The sequence below is a fragment of the Podarcis pityusensis genome (genome assembly GCF_964106645.2).
Source record: "Podarcis pityusensis genome assembly, chromosome: 3".
Lineage (NCBI taxonomy): Eukaryota > Metazoa > Chordata > Lepidosauria > Squamata > Lacertidae > Podarcis > Podarcis pityusensis.
In genome coordinates this window covers 91,556,797-91,573,980 of record NC_138026.1, presented here as the reverse complement: position 1 = coordinate 91,573,980, position 17,184 = coordinate 91,556,797, and the positions used below count along the sequence as shown (strand labels likewise).

At 42.6% G+C, this 17,184-nt stretch overlaps 1 protein-coding gene across 1 annotated transcript in view; it reads right to left on the bottom strand.

The window, feature by feature from the left end:
* The window catches only part of ITPKB (inositol-trisphosphate 3-kinase B), an 83,549-nt gene that overhangs the window by 38,827 nt on the left and 27,538 nt on the right, over nt 1–17,184 (bottom strand). The window lies entirely within an intron of this gene.

Sequence of the window (17,184 nt, the reverse complement as noted above, 5' to 3'; positions counted from 1 at the left end):
GATCAGATTGTAGCCATACAAGCCAACAGTACAATGTATGTTAAAGGTACACATAATGTAGACATCTTCCTCACATTTCCCCCACCCGCCAATCATCACACTACAATCTGTCTTACGTTAACGGGAGTTTCAGATTGACGCTACTGTGAATGAAGTAAAGAAAGAGTTATCATCATTCTCACACAATTGCTACCAGCCAGTGTTAGGACTCTCTTTCCCCAATACAAAAAGTAATAATCAAACATACTACACACACACACACACACACACACACACACACAGTATACAGATTTAAAAAAGAATTTATTATTTACCACCAGTATGTGTATTGTGAGAGTCCCATGGACTGCAAGAAGATCAAACCTATCTGCAAGAAGATCAGCCCTGTGTGCTCACTGGAAGGACAGATCCTGAAGCTGAGGCTCCAATACTGTGGCCACCTCATGAGAAGAGAAGACTCCCTGGAAAAGACCCTGATGCTGGGAAAGATTGAGGGCACAAGGAGAAGGAGATGACAGAGGATGAGATGGTTGGACAGTGTTCTCGAAGCTACCAACATGAATTTGACCAAACTGCAGGAGGCAGTGGAAGACAGGAGTGCCTGGCGTGCTCTGGTCCACGGAGTCGGACATGACTAAACAACTAAACAACAACAACAATAACATAAACTGCAGCTTTGCCAGTTAACTTTTAGCCATTACCCTGGTGTAACTGATCTCCTTTAGAGCTGCATAATGATTGTCAATTGGGCTTCCTATATTCTTGATTTCCTCCCCTATCTGTTGTGGGGTAGGACCGGAGTTCTGCTTTTTACACCACATGCGGGAGGAGAAGGGTGAGCAGGTAAACCAACAGAGGAATGGAAGAAGGTACACCTGGACCCATTTTTTCTCACCCGATATGTTTCTCTACAGAACTGTGAACTCCACCACCGCAGGTCACTGGGCCAACCAAGTCTCTTGGCCTAACTCACCTCAGCCTGTTATTGTCTACATGGCTATTTCTCCCAGAGTGAACAAGAGGGTGTTAAAGATGTCACTGAATCGACATCTCTTCAACTTTTGATCAAGTGACTCCAAGGTTGTCATTTTTAGGATGACCCAATCTGCAGAAAGGTCCTCAAATGCATGCAGTTGTGCCAATATAGCTTGCAGTACCAAAGTCAAATGGAAGAGCAGAGGGTTATGTGTGATGTCTCCAGAACCCAAGCCCAATGTGATCATACCTAGCTGCCCAGTTCTGGCAGTGTGGCTCTGTAGCAGCTACAGCCCACCTTGCTGCAATAGTTATGTTCGCAACACAAGCACAACAGTGCTGTTTGTGACCTTATTGTGTGTTTTGCATTTTTATTTTGTATTTTGATGCTGTGAACTGCTCCGAGATCTTCGGGTGAAGGGTGGTACACAGATTTAAAGAATAAATAATGAAATAATTTATGCTCCACCTATAGCATGTATTCAGTGACAAGGCAGTTCATAGGACTGGGTTGCTAATCTCAAACATAATCAAGAAAAAAAATCAAAAATATATATTCTACTTTGATGCCAGAAGCTTTCCGCAGCCGACAATGTCTGCCCAATACCTAAATCTGATAATAGTGCAAATGCTAAAAAATTAGCAGTCACAGAAAAAGTAGCTGCAGGGCTGTTCTTCACACAGTACCGCAGAGGCTCACAGTTAAATTATATTTTTAAGGTGATTGTGAGAGTCACAGCTTCGGAAATATCTTCACTAATTATAGCACAGAATAGAGTCTAAGCGAACTTGAATCCCCTCTTACCACTGAGAAGAACTTTACTTTCACCATCAGCTTGAAAGCACATGGTTCATTCGCACAACGCAATATGTCCTTATTACAAACAATTTTGCACGCTATACTAAAACTTATAACCAGTTGGCAAGTCTTTCATATTACAGATTATACTGCACATATGGTTTACCAGAGAAAACAAGCTTGCACTGAGGAATGGACACCACATAGTGGAAAAACTTCTTAATGAAAGTGGGTGCAGTCAGGTGCGCAGACACTTTTCAAACCCAGACAGCATCCTCTTTTTTGAGTGTTGTCCTTTTCTATTCAAAGCCCTTTTTGTCACATGTTTCCATGTACCCCATTCATATATCCGTCTCGGGTGCTGGTCAGGACTTACAATGCCCAGTAACTGAGGATAACTCCCTTACCTTGGATAAAATGCCTCTTGGGGATTGCTTCTGTCCATTGCTGCTGTCCCACCTTGGCGCCTCTGGCACTGCCATGCAGCCTTCGTGGACAGTCTTTTTCTCTGCCCAGAATATAATGCACACCCTGGGGAAAACACTGCCAGCTCCACGTTGCCCCCTCTCTTCTATTAACACTCCAAGAAGCAGTGCAGAAAATGCAGTGCAATATTTGTGCTTCTTGAGTAGCAATCTATCCAGGCTTTCATAAAGGTTTCCCACATCTGCTGGAAGGCGATTGGTTACTGCGACTCATCAGTTCTGCTGCTTAGTCACCTCTGTCACTCCAACCTGTGCCAAGTTGGAACTATTACTTCACTTCACAGCACATGCCGTACCAGTTAGCAGTCGGTTCCTGTAAACTAGTTGCTCCATTTCAAATCGAATGCTTCCCTTTCTTTCAGGACAAAAGCAACAAGCTTAAAGTTGTACAAATGATATGGTGAAATGCCCAAGATATGGAGACTGCTGACAGCAGCAAGGGGATGATGAAACCTTGCAAACATCTGGAGAAAGTCCCAAACTAAATAGAGACATTTATCCAACAGGCGCTAGTGTAATTATCTTTCTGAACATTCTCTGGGCAACGAAAGAACTCAAAAGAGCATGTTATCACAGCGCAAAGTGACATTTTGTTAGAAAACTGCTTTTGTTTTGATTACGTGACGTCTTCAGATTACTGGATGCCTTTTGACACAAGAGAAAATTTCCCGAGAAGCCAAAAGCAATGGCTGGTTCAAGAAGAACATGCCCACTCTTCCTCCTTTTAGCCTGACCTTACAACCAGCTTTGGAGGGCGTATCAGTAGCTGTGCCACCGCCACCTCACAAAGCATGACATTATACTGGAACTTTAGCAACTACATACCAGTCAGAGGCACATTGGCACGAGTGCTTACAACTGAGTTGTTCAACATAAAAATATGAAAAAGGAGCAATGGGTTCATCTTCAGTCATCAGCAGTTTAGTGTAAGGCACCTTCATGCATTCCTAATAAGGCAGCAGCAAATTGGTGGAGTTGCACCAAGGGATGTGGGTTGCCCATTATAAATATTTGGGCTACCACACATGAAAAAGATAAAAGGCATGGAGGAGCACTTCTCTGATGGTTATGCTTTGTCTTCTTATAATGGAACTTCAAAGAACAAAGGAAAACAATTAAAATCTGTGAAAACTACAATAGGCTTTCAACGGTAGGAAAAACTTTTAAAGACTAAAAACAGCTAACAGATGTTTGGCATTGGTCTACCTTGGTACAGATAAACTATCACAGCACAATTCCATGTTTTTTCAGTATTGTCTTCTTTGAATTTCGCCATTGTGAGAAGAACACAATGAAACAGTGTTTTTCAGTAAAGCACAAACCATTTCCTTCATGTTTCCATCCATTATGCAGTTGCAGAAAATAAAATACCGTATTTATCCATGTATAAGACTAGGTTTTTTCCCTTTAAAATAATGTCTAAAATTAGGGGGTGTCTTATACACGGATACATCTCCCCGCATTTTCTTAAATCTGAGTCCCCAAAAATAGGGGGCGTCTTATACATGGGGGAGTCTTATAGAAGGAAAAATACGGTAATTTATAAGCTTAGATCCACAGTAGTTCAATAATCCTAAATAAATATGTGCACCCCTTGATTTTGCAACTTCCATGCAACCCCCAAGTTCACCTGGGGGTGCATCCTTAGAATAAATACAACTACCCAGTTGCAAAATTTATATTCAAGACTTTGGTACATTCCACAAGGCATCCATGAGTCAGATGTTTGTGATTATGAAATCAGTCCCCCCACCCCAAGCGGGGTGATATGAATCCTGGGTTTGCATTGTTCTATGGAACAAAATGACTGTCTAAATGAGCACATGGAAAGGCAATTGGGGTCATGCTCCTACAAATACAAGGAATCTGTGTGAACAGAAACTATGTGCCTATACCACCATGGATGAGTGAACACACAGAGACTCTGTGCATGAAGGAATCTTGAACACAGGCAAGTCAAAGGAAAGGCTAGCAGGCGTGGCCCAGGTCCACACTCCATGCGTTCAGTTAAGAAGATAAGAAGAGCCCTGCTGGATTAGCCTTATCAGGGCCAGACTCCTATTTCCCACTGTAACCAACCAGATGCTTATGGGAAGCCCAGAAGCAGGCCCAGGGTGGGGTGGGGGACAACAGCCCCCTCTGCCTGTTGCACTCCTTCTGCTTCTGATCATGGCAGGAAGATATAACAATCATTACTTGACCAATTATCATTTTATCCTCCATTACTCTGTTAACTACCTTTTAAAGCCATCTAAGATGAAGAACATCACCACATCTTGTCGTAGTGTCATAGTTCAATTATGCGCTTTTTAAAGAAGCACTTCCCTCTGTCTGTCCTGAATATCCCACCATTCAGTTGCTACACTTATATACGAGTGAACGGGAGCATAATTTTTTCAATCCAACAAAGCCTGACCTGATGCATTTCCACAAAGGTCAAATGAAAACTGGGCGCATAAATGCCATTTTCACATAATGGATAATGCACATATGCTTCCTGACAAAAATAGAGGTTGCATCTTAATATACTGTCCATAGGCATTCAATGCATGCAAGACTGTGTGTCATTTGTGCACACGCAGATTTCTAATTCTCCTGCTACTATCTGTACAGATCCTTATGTTGTTCTCTATTCAAAGAGAAACTATTCAGCAAAAGCATGTGTAGCCGCAGAAAAACAACATCCACTTTTGGTTTTCTAATGCCCTTCCCCTCCTCTTCATGCCGCTTACAGTTAACCGTGTGGGTAGGAGGCTTTCTTGCCTGCAATTTGGGTCAGTTCAAAGGGCTTCGAGACTAATGCAAATCTGAAAAGGAAACCCGTAACGTATGCCATTGCTAGGGGGATTGCATAAAAATGGCTTTATCTGTGTTGACGTGTTTGGCTTGGCTTGCTGCCACCAGAAAAAGGAAACACACGGTGCATCCCTGGCTTTTCTTTCGTAAGAGGAAATCACCTCCCATGTATGCAAAGCGGTGGAAATGCTCCCTCGCAGGCATTATATGGTAGCACAACACTTGCTTCCCTTAGGGGCCAAACTAGACACCACATGGGTGATGTAAGGCCAGGATCTGTAATTTCAAGTAATTTGTGGCACCACACAGCTGTTTTGATGATCATGGATATGGCAAATTAACGTTTTCTAACTCTCCTTTTCCTTTCTACCTCTGGATTTTGAGAGATGGCTGTAATTACACCTGCTGGAATACCGAGACCATGTTCATGTGCAGAGGATAAGCCAGTACAGCATTGCTTTCATGCCTTCAGATTTCTGGCTGGGATGAACAGTTTTCTTCCATATTAAACAGGATAAAGATCCTGCACCTTCCGTAGTAAACATCCGACTCAGTTTCATTTCTACAGCTATCATGACACCTTTTACAAAACCCGACAAGTCTGGGCTACGTGTTAAGGACGTTAGGATGGAAGACGGCCCCAAAACTCCACAGTGATGAATGGCGGTGGTACATTCCATGAAAACGGAAACCAGAAATGCGGATGCCAAGAAGGAACAGCACAATGGCAGCTGAACCACCCCTAATTGAGAAACGGAAATCCTGGGCCTGCTCCAATGGAAAATTTATAACAGAAAAGCAAACTATCTTCCTCCAGATAAACACACACTTATCATGCCTTCTAAAGCCTCTAAGGCAGGTCTAACCCATCTATTGCTTCTGTCCTGATGCTCTCCTATCTGCCAGCTGCGATGCTGGATGGTTCTGATATAAAATTAAGGCCTCTTGAACACTTGGTTTACTATCCCCCTCACACATTTGCTTTTGTTACATAGGATAAGAATCCACATTCTACTGTGAATTATCACAACAATTAAGGAGCTTGGCTTCCATCAGAGCTCCTGTGATGCGCTAGCTATTGCATGGGTCATAGACTGGGGAGACCCCAGTTCAAATCCTTGCTCAGCCACAGGGCTTCTGGGTGATCGTAGGCCACTCACTAGCTCTCAACCTAACCTATTTCACAGAGTTACTGTGAGGAGAGAGTAGGAGATTCATGTATGACACTCGAGGAAGTGGCAGGACAAATGCAAAAAAAAAAGTATGGAAAGTTCACATTTGATTACAGGATCCACAGCTTAGTGCAGTGCTTTGCATGCAGGAACTCTGAGGTTCAATCCCCGACTTCTCCAGGTGTTTGTCTGTTTGTTTGAAAACAGAGTAGCAGATACAGTGGTGCCCCGCAAGACGAATGCCTCGCAAGACGAAAAACTCGCTAGACGAAAGGGTTTTTCGTTTTTTGAGCTGCTTCGCAAGACGATTTTCCCTATGGGCTTGCTTCGCAAGACGGAAACGTCTTGCAAGTTTGTTTCCTTTTTCTTTTCTTAACACCGTTAATACAGTTGCGACTTGACTTCGAGGAGCAACTCATAGCCTGGTAGCCTTTTTTGAGGTTTTTAAAGACTTTGGTGATTTTTGAAGCTTTTCCAAAACTTTCCCGACACCGTGCTTCGCAAGAAGAAAAAAATCGCAAGACGACAAAACTCGCGGAACGAATTAATTTCGTCTTGCGAGGCACCACTGTAACGTGAAACATCTCTACCTGAGACCCTGCAGCATTTTTCAAGAACCAGTGGTTCTCCAGATGTTGGAACTACAACTCTCATCATCGCTGACCATTGGCCTTGCTGGCTGGAGCTGGAGTCCAGCAACATTTGGAGGGCCAAAGGCTCCCAGTTCCCACCCTAAGGAGCTGCTGCAAGTCAGAGTAGACAGTGCTAGGCTAGGTGGACAGTTACTTGGGCATGGTATAAGGCAGCTCTCAACGTTCCTTTGCATTTAAGAGATAACAACATTTGACCTTCAATAGGAACAAGCTGTTCAGGAGGCATAATGCAGCAAAGCTTTTGAAACGGGTTATCTTGGCATGAAAAAGCTATATACAGAATTGAAATTACAAATTGTTGCCATTGACCCGTGCTTTTACTCACATGACCTTTGACTACAACTTTCATCCTCTCTGAACTTTAAAAGTAATCCTATGCAGGCATTCCCCCCAGCCAAGCTCTTTCTTTCTTTGTTTTTAACATCAAGTTAGTCATATACGTGAAACCAATCTACTGTTTTTTAAAAGCCCCATCGTTTCTTACTGCTGCCACTCCGTTCAGCTTTGTTAGAATGTCAGGCTGATGATTAGTCAAAATCAGCAGGCAAAAACAACTAACACTCAGTAGTAGCAATGGCCCATGTGAGTGTGACCAGTCCCTGGTCAACATTTCCTGTTGAGCTGCTCCTGAGACAGAAACTGCAATTAAAACAGTTGACTGGAGATTTCAAGTTTGAGTCATTCTGACAGTTTGGGATTATTATTCTTTTTAATTTTTAAAAAAGGAAGAAAAGTAATCACAACCTCAATTCCTTCCATGCTAATGAGTCAAGTGTGCAGCCATCAAGAATGTGAGGTGTAAAGGAAAGAAAGTCCCAAGGAAAGTTCAAATGTCACCTCAGCACAAACTCACTAGAAGTGCTTCCAGATCATGGCTAATCTCTTCTGCCTGTAAACTGCAAGAAGAAATGAAATTAACTTCTTGCACTAGTGAGGGCATTATATTTTCAGCGTTCTGTCTACTCTAGTGGGGTTGACATAGCTGTATAGACAGAGAAGGTATAAGTAACCTGAGCAGCCATTCTTTAAATAATTTATTTTAATTCTTCTCTTTGGTGCTCTAATGGTTAGGATTTGCTGTGCTCACTGCCCAGGAAGGGAATCTTTTTTTGGGGGGGGGGGCTCTACCTCCTTGTGTGCCTTGCAAGCAGAAGGTTGCAAGTTCAATCCCAGGCATCTCCAGGTCAGGTTGGGAGAGGCTCCTACATGAAATCCTGGAAAAAATGCTGCCAGTCCGTGTAGACAATACTGAGGTAGATGGACCAATGGTTTGACTTGGTATAAGGCAGCTTCCCATGTTCCTATTGGGGTTTTTTTTTTTTTCATTTTTGCTATAGTGCTTACTTGTTGCAGCCACAGTTGTCCAATAACTGACATAATGAGTTGTTATTATTATTATTATTATTATTATGCAAAACAAAGTGTTGGTTTGGACCCGAATAAATCATACTGAGGGTAGACTCACTGAAATCAATCAACAAGTTTTTAGATTGGGGAAAAATAGCTATTTTTTAAATAGGAGGGAAACCCCCCATTTTCTAATCATTTATTTAATTAGCAGGATAACACTCTTCAGTTTAAGCACTATTATTTTAATATTTTTAAAGAAGACATTGCCGGAGTGCAAATAATTAGTGCTAATTTTTTACAAAATAAAGAGGCTGATAGAATGGTGTCCACCCAAAAAGTGGCCAGTTTCACACATGAAAACCACATCTCCTGAAAAGACACAAAAATAGCACTAAGGATCATGCGTATTAGTTGAGAGTGCACTGGCGTTCCATTTCCCCTCTTCAAACAAGGCAGGTTTTCTGTGGTTTAACTAAGGTGGGGCAGTTTCACACTATACATCTAATGTGGTGTCAGCCTAGGGGAAAAGATCCTGGTGTACACACCACCATCCTGCCCTCAAAGATGCATTGTTCCCATCCACCAATCTGGACAGACCTCTGTATCATCTCTACATTCCTCCTGCACAAGTATTCATGGTGGACCCTCCCCGTTTGGCAGAGGTTTTGGGCAGGGCGCAATAATAACCAGATAAACTCAATGCACACTTACTTGGAAATTAGCCCCATTGTACACAGCGGATTACTCCCAAGTAAATATGCATAGGATAGTGTGATCGGTGCCTCAGCCAGATGCACACAGTAAGTAAGCCAATGCATTATAGTAAAATTTGCTTGGAACATCTTTATTAGTGAGGAGGAATTTGCAAACACTGTAAGACAGAAGAACTCTATCCTTGATCCTCCCTCAAATGGAGTCACTAAATGTAGTCAATGCACAGAAGAAATTATTTAATGCTATTGACTTCCCAGTGTGAAAGCTCTTAAAAGTAGAGGAAATGAAGAGTGAGAGAATGAGGTAAGTTGGAAAAAAAGAATTATCTTGAGAATAATATATTGCACATAGCTGAACCAGCACATTATATGGAATTGGCAAGATCATAGCGCCTACATCTGAAACGAATCATTTTCCACTTATATAATAAGTGAGGCACTGAAGAGTGAAAAGCTTCATGATCTATGCCCACAGTAATGCTAGACTGAAAGTGTTTGCAAATGCATTTTCTCCATTTAATGGTTGGCATTTAATTAAAATTCCTTATAAAAGAACCATGGTACCGCTTTACCGTACCATGAACTTTAAATGAAAAGCAGGCTGTTCCCAGAAAAAATCAACAGAGATTTTAATAGTGTATATATTAGTAGTGTTACATTTACTGAAGCTGGACTGTAAATGCAAGATGAATGGAACAGAAGGGGTCAGTGCTAGGAGTGAGGCCAGGGAAAGCAGACTGGGGGAAATTACTTGGTACAGCTTGATGGTCATTAATGACCGGTGCGGTCTGACAATGCGGGGTTCAAACATGGGGTTCTCAGATCCATGTAGAAGCAGAATCATAGCTCCCATGATTCTCAGTGTCCCCAAATGTGCACATATCATCATTCAGAAATGTTGGGAACCACGAGAACTACATTTCCCACAGTTCCAAGCATGCTTAGGTTCCATTGCAAATGCTTAAGGAAAGGTCCATGGCCAATAAGAGATCTCAATGAGGAGCTTCTCTTTCAGGGGTGTTTTCATTAACAGAAGCCAACTGATGTTATGCCCTGAACACTCTTAACATATATTCTGAAAAGCTGTGAGGGTGTGCAGGCAAATCCTGATATAGAAACTGATTTGGCAACCCTCACCTGGGAGGGTGGCTCAATGCACACATGCCATCCCAGCTCAGGAGCTTCCTCAACAGCTGTTTTTCGGCCACTTGAAAACCCTTCTTCTGCAGACCCTGTGCAACCGTCCAGAAAAAGAACCTTGGTACTCTCTGGAAGCCCAAGCTGCCATGCAATAAATACCACTGGACCTAAGGGATAGTTTTACAAAATTGCAAGTGACTTAACCTTTTATAAATCCAAATCACACAATGAGGTCAAGGTGGGTCAAGGCAGGTGCCATATGCAAACACCCACCAGATTGGTCTTCCCTTCTCAGATATTTTCATATGGAAATCAGGGAAATATTATGAAAATATTTGTGTATGTCAACTTTCTAAAAATAAGATCCAATGAATGCATAGTAGATGATGCCCAGCAAAGAGATGTACTAGAACACTAGTTTTACAAAGCTTTTTAAAAATTTATAATCTTGCTTCACCTTTTGTCGACTGATGTTTCTTCTATCCTTGTTCCATGGAGAACAGTATTTCAGTTTTTCATCCTATATTCTATCTTTCCTACCCCTTATTTGGACTTGTCATTCCTTGAATTTGTCTTTCTTCCTTTGTCTTTTCAGTGTTCTCTCTCTCTCTCTCTCTCTCTCTCTCTCTCTCTCTGGCGCAATCTCAAGCTCACTTTTTCTTCAACCATAATCCACCTGGACTACCCCACCAGTGCAAGAACTGCTTTTGTTTACAGCAGCTGTTCATTTGCCAAAGAGGTTTAATCAGAAGTTCTAAACTTTTGACTTTCTACTTAAAGTGACTTTGCAGATGAACACAATACAAATCATTGTAATAAATGCTAAATTCCTGGACAGTCCTCATCTCCCTCTCTGTTTTCTTCTCATTCTTTGCTATCCAAAGCTTTTACTAGCACACTGACTTAAATGTACACCCACACGTTCAAAGGGGCCAACCAATCATGCACACTTGCTCCAAACCAAACGCACCCACACACTTCCCTTCCTTCAGCTATAATCTTGTGCACCTACCCACATGCCACACGCTCCATCTTCCTCTCTTGCCCCCCCCCGCCCCCCACCCGGCATGCACATGTACCATGTGATGAATGGAAATTTAAAGGCTGGTAGTTTGCTAACATGGTGTTCTTTCAGACTATTCCCAACCACAGGAAGTGCTAATGCGGAATCAGAAAATGCCGCAAATCCCTCTTCGATCAAACACCGATAATGTGTTGGCACTCCTTCATTTCACAATACCACTCATTCCTTAAGGTAGCTTTAAAAAAAAAAAACACCTGAGGGTTTTGTCGCACAAGACTTCAGAACACAATCCTGTTTTTAAACCATTATAAATGTAGACAGAGACACCCCAGTTGAAGCACGGGACTGGGTGTGATGCTTTCTCCCATTGCAACTCAGCAAGGGAGCTTGTAAGGACAAATGACTAAGCAGGAAAAAGAAGTGATTGTAAGAAAAATGCCGTTGCTCAATTGAAGCACAAGCACGGCGGGCTGCTTCTGTTCAGACCAGACTGTATTTGGCAGAGACATGGAAATGGTCAAGTCATATCAGGCCAGCTATACTCACATCAAGCCATCCTATACTTGTTCGGAGGGACTGCAAAGTACACCTTTCAGACTCCCCTCTTGCAAATAAACTTTCTGAACTCAATAAGACTCTTGATCCACAAGGGAACTTTGTGACTGTATTCCATAGCATCCCAGTTCTCAAAATGGGAGGAAAGCATACCCGAGGAACTGACAGGGCTGCAAGAAAGGGCTGCAGGTTTTTTTCCCCCGTAAGGAATGCCTTGGCCTCTATAACCTCCACAGTTATTATCAGAGGAAGCCCTGCTAGGAGCTTCTTGTCTTTTGAGCTATGTTGTGCAGCCCCCAAAAGCAGATTCTTCCCCGCCCCTTTCTTCTCTTAGCACCTTTCTTATTTATTTTATTCATTTATGAATCACCTTTCATACGAGTCTCAAGGCAATTTACGAACATACAATAGCAGCACCTGTACAAAACAGCAAAACAACTAAAGGTAGGTTTTTTAACGGTGCAAAATAAACATCTCCTATAGAGAGACCTTTTCATCCCGCTGAAAGAGCTCACCGGACTGAAAATGTCTTCAATTGTTTCTGCAAAGTACAAATATTAGGTGCCTGTCAACAGCAGGGACGCTGTGCCACAGAACAGGGGCAGTCACACTGAAAGCCCTGCTCTGTGTTGGCGTGGAGTGTGCTTCTGATTCTTTTAGTTAACTTCAAAGAAAAACTCTGGCACACAACACAGTGAGCTACTGGGTATGTAAGGTCCTGAGCTTGTGGAAGTAACTGTCATGGCCAACGCTTCAGAGCCTTGGAAAAGCAGCTTTATTCACTGCGGCTTGTTAAAAGTCTGGAGGCTGGTGGTGATTATTATCTGAATTTTCACCTGGCTGCTTTCTATTTGTATTGTGTGCTGTTTTGACAATAAGGTGTGGTCCTTTCCTCTGGAGCAAAGTAACCTCTCTGGAATGGAACTAAAAACAAGCCTGTAAATCGTGGAGAGAGGTAAGTGCCTCAAACCATTTTCCTGTATGCTTAAGGAGGATCCCAGCAGCAGAAATTTTGTTCCTTTCTCATTGCAAAAAGAGAGAGCATCCCACCGTTCTGCCACCCCGGGATTATGGTTCTCTGCTTCTGGGATACAATAGCTAGCCAAATTCCAAGTGCTTTCCTTTATTCAGAACTCTTCACCAGAACTCCCAGAAAGAATTAGGATGCTCAAGTCCCAGGCTCAGCCTCTTCAATATTCTAAGTTACACTCTGCCCTCAATTTGACATGCAGAAGAGTTGCTGCTCACCCATCCTCACCTCTCCCCGCTCCAATCACCCCACTGGGATCCCTTGTCTCCCATTAACAATAAGTCTTTTCTCCTTCCTGTAGCTCTACTGTTTCTGAGCACCAGAAGTGTAAAAGCAGGGGCTGTCTTCTGGAGTTGCACTACAAAAGGTGCTCTACACTAGACAGCATAAGACAACCCTCTCCCCCCCAAAAAATTCAATCTTTGGGCCCTATACTTGAAAGTGCAGTAATTCTGAAATATCATACTACGGCTATGTTGTTTTGAAATGCCCTGAAACCACTTTTTTCCACTAAGTGTCATGCTAGATGGTTTCTTAAACTACTTCCTGTTCCAGAAACAAGAGGAGCAATTACAAATGAATTCAAAGCTTTTTTTAGAAAGACAGAAATATCTTAGAGAGACTGTTCTTATTTATGTCCTTAAAATTATGCCTGCACATGAATTTGGGAGGCATACCAGAACATACCCACAACCTGAACTGCAGCGAGGCAAACGGATTGCCAGATCCAGACTCCCAAAACACTAGAGTACTCAATACGTGCATTGTTGTGGTTCATCTCCACTGTGCAAACATGTAGATCCCATCATTACACATGTTTGCACAGCCTGCCCTTTCTCTCCATGCAGTTGTCTGTCATGAGCATGTGTAGCATGCTATTGGAAGGCAATTCACAAGGAGCAAAAGGATGGCTGGTGGCCTTTCCCCTTTGGTTTGAGACCACAGCAGGAAGTCTAGTGGTGGGGACCCTGGCCTCAATCCAGACACTTTCCACATTAAAATATGTGACTACTACTAGCATGGAAATCTAGCGTGGAAAATCTAGCATGGAAAATATTATTGATATTATCGCATAATATTATTTATCCAGTTAATTATAGCAAGCAAATGTTCTAAATGTGCTAATTAGATTTGTTGTAAAGGTAAAGGACCCCTGACAGTTAAGTCCAGTCACGGACGACTCTGGGGTTGCAGTGCTCATCTCGCTTTACTGGCCGAGGGAGCCGGAGTTTGTCCGCAGACAGCTTCCAGGTCATGTGGCCAGCAAGACTAAGCCACTTCTGGCAAACCAGAGCAGCACACAGCCGTTTACCTTTCTGCTGGAGCGGTACCTATTTATCTACTTTTTTTGGTGTGCTTTCGAACTACAATTTGTTGTAGGCAGTGCTATATGTGTGCACATCTCTCTCTGGCTCTTAGGAAAACACTATCTATTCCGGATCAGCATCATCAGTCGTTATAATTCAGAATCATATCTGAGCTATTTAATCAAGTGTTTTGCATTTTATGAAGCTGCTAGCACAGCGTTTTGCATTTCAGTAAAAGTGTATCCAATGGGTGGCAACCTTAAATTCCATTCTACACATGCCAACTTGGGAGTAACGTCATTGGGCAAAACAGGATTTATTTCTGGGAAAACATATTCAGGATCACATTGGAAGGAGTATTATAGGATCCTACTGCCTGCACTGAATGCTACCAGGCTGCAGAGTGACACAGTAGGCTGTAACGGAGTCACCTGCACAGGGCTTCCACTCTTTGTCGTAGGCTGGTTGAAAAGAAGACCTATATACCTTGCTCTATGCCCAATATCTTCAAAACTAATGAACTCTAGGACCTCTTAATGTCCTGGTGTGACCGGTGTTTTGTTTTGTTGGGCAACTGCAGACAACGTGTGCTGAACTCAGCACAGACCAAGCAATTTCCAAAGGTCATTTGGTGCTGAGTTCATTAGGTTCACATGGCAAGTTTAGCCTGTGGCAGTGCTACTGAATGCAGAAGTGAAGGATGCAGAAGAGCGGTTACCTTGGGATGAAAGAGTCAGATGACTAGAAGGGCTGTAGCTTCGTAGGCAGAGTACATGGTTTTTATGCAGGAGGTCTCGGATAGGCCTAGGGAAGACCCCTGCCTGAAATCCATAGAATGGCACAGTTGGAAGGGACCACAAGGGTCATCTAGTCCTACCACCTGCAATGCAGGAATCTTTTGCCCAATGTGGGGCTCAAACCCATGACCCAGAGATTAAGAGACTCATGCTCTACCAACTATTCATAATCCTACCCTATAGTGGTTTTCCAGAGCTTTCCATATCTAATATTGCCTTTAAAAATTAATTGCCACTTGGTCTTCATAGGTCATCATGCTAGCTGTTTAGTCTCAAGATCAGGACTTCTGCAAATATCTTATCATCTACCCCCAGAAAGAGGCACTGGGTAGTAGCCCCAAGGACAGTGTTTTCCTGTTTTATAACCTTAATCAGAGGTAATATAAACAGAGCTGGTCTCCCACTCACTCTTTATTTTAAAATACAGTGGTATCTTGGGTTAAGAACTTAATTCGTTCTGGAGGTCCATTCTTAACCTGAAACTGTTCTTAACCTGAGACACCACTTTAGCTAATGGGGCCTCCCGCTGCTGCCGTCGCACAATTTCTGTTCTCATCCTGAAGCAAAGTTCTTAACCTGAGGTACTATTTCTGGGTTAGCAGAGTCTGTAACCTGAAGCGTCTGTAACCCGAGGTACCACTGTAGTAATTTTGGAATTTTTTTCCCTCACAGCAGGATTCTTTTGGTGAGGGGAAACAAACACATAAAGCATAGCCAGTCTGTCCCGGCCCTCCTATATTTTCCTTAGTTATGAACCTCTCACCATGTTTCATTGAGAAAATGCTCTGTAAATTCCCCCCCCCCCCCATATAGTTATCACCAGAGCCTAGATGATATGGCCAACCCTCCCCTTCAAGTGAGCAAACAGGAAGGCAAAGTTTGTTTTGTTCATCGTTGGGCTCTACTTTTTTTGTCACCTGTTTCCTCCCTGGGCCCTGAAAGAGCAAAGCAAAATCTGCTTAATATGTGTATGTCCTGTCTCTCCTTCTCAATCAACAAAATTCATAATTTCCATAAAAGGCCACTTAGCATATACTTTTAATTATATTTTAATTCCATTCCATACTGTTCCAAAGCATAAGGAGGACAAATAGGTGTCAAGAAACACTTTCAGGCCAATTCTAATTAGTTCAAGGATAAGCCCGTTGAGTCTGATTCTTAAGTTTAGTTAGATGCATCTCAGGGGAACACTTTTTGGACAAGCTACATTCTGTAACATTTTCCACAAGTCTTTCCATAGGAGTCAATCCAAAAAGCCACCCATGGATACAAATCTGTATGTTGGAACAGGTCCTCAGCGAAGCTGAACAGAACAGCAAATACTTTCAATTTCCTCTCCCTCTCTTCCTCCCTCTCTGTAACTGGAAAGTATGTTGTTTGCTCAAGTTATGACAAAGCACTAGCTCACTGCCTGGTATTGAATGTCCATCTAGCAAATCAGTTGAATAGCCCTACTGTTAGTGTCTGAAGGAATGAATGGCTTGCCTCCTGGCCACATGCAAAATTCAGACCTTCCTGCAGATTTCTAAAACTGATGTCTGGCTGCTGTGAGTTAGGGCAATTATTTTCTCTAAATGTACATGTGTAGTTCCACTTCTTAAGGAGCTGTTCAAGTCATCCAACACCCCGCATCCACAACTATTTATTACTTCATGCCACAACGTGATTCAGTTTCAACGGTAGTCAAGCTCTGTTGTCCTCAGTTTAAGCTGTAGCCCTCCAGTAATAATAATTTAATAATAATTTATTACTGATACCACACCCATCTGGCTGGGTTTCCCCAGCCACTCTGGGCAGCTTCCAACAGAATATTAAAAACACAATAAAACATCAAACATTAAAAACTTCCCTAAACAGGGCTGCCTTCAGATGTCTTCTAAATAATAACAGAATGGCATTAGATCAGAGGTATGCGCTGAGCAGCCTTTTATGTTGCATCTTAAAGGTTGACAACCTTATTGGTCCTGTGGGCACCTTTGCAAACTGGAATAACTGCTTGGGACACAACACACACACACTTTTCTTTCAAGACCAATTTCAGCAAGGAGGGAAGAGAGAGCAGGTACCAAACAAACCCTGCCAGTAGGCCAGAAATTTACTGCCTTTTCCAGTGGCCTTTCTGTTATGTACTGAAGTTCTCACCCTGGGCCAGCAGGGGGATACTGTAGATAGTTTTCACTCAGGTCCACATATGCAAATAAGGGATTGAAAGTGACGTTCAGTGATTGGATAGTTACAGAAAATGGTTACTGTTGCGTTCTAGTGGAGCTCTATATAAGCAGGCTGGCTGAACCCTTCAGTTCAGTTCTGTTCTGTTCTGGCCTGTGAATAAACAAGAACTGTTTGAAGAATCGCTGTGTCGTCTGATATGTTCACCCACAACTTAAC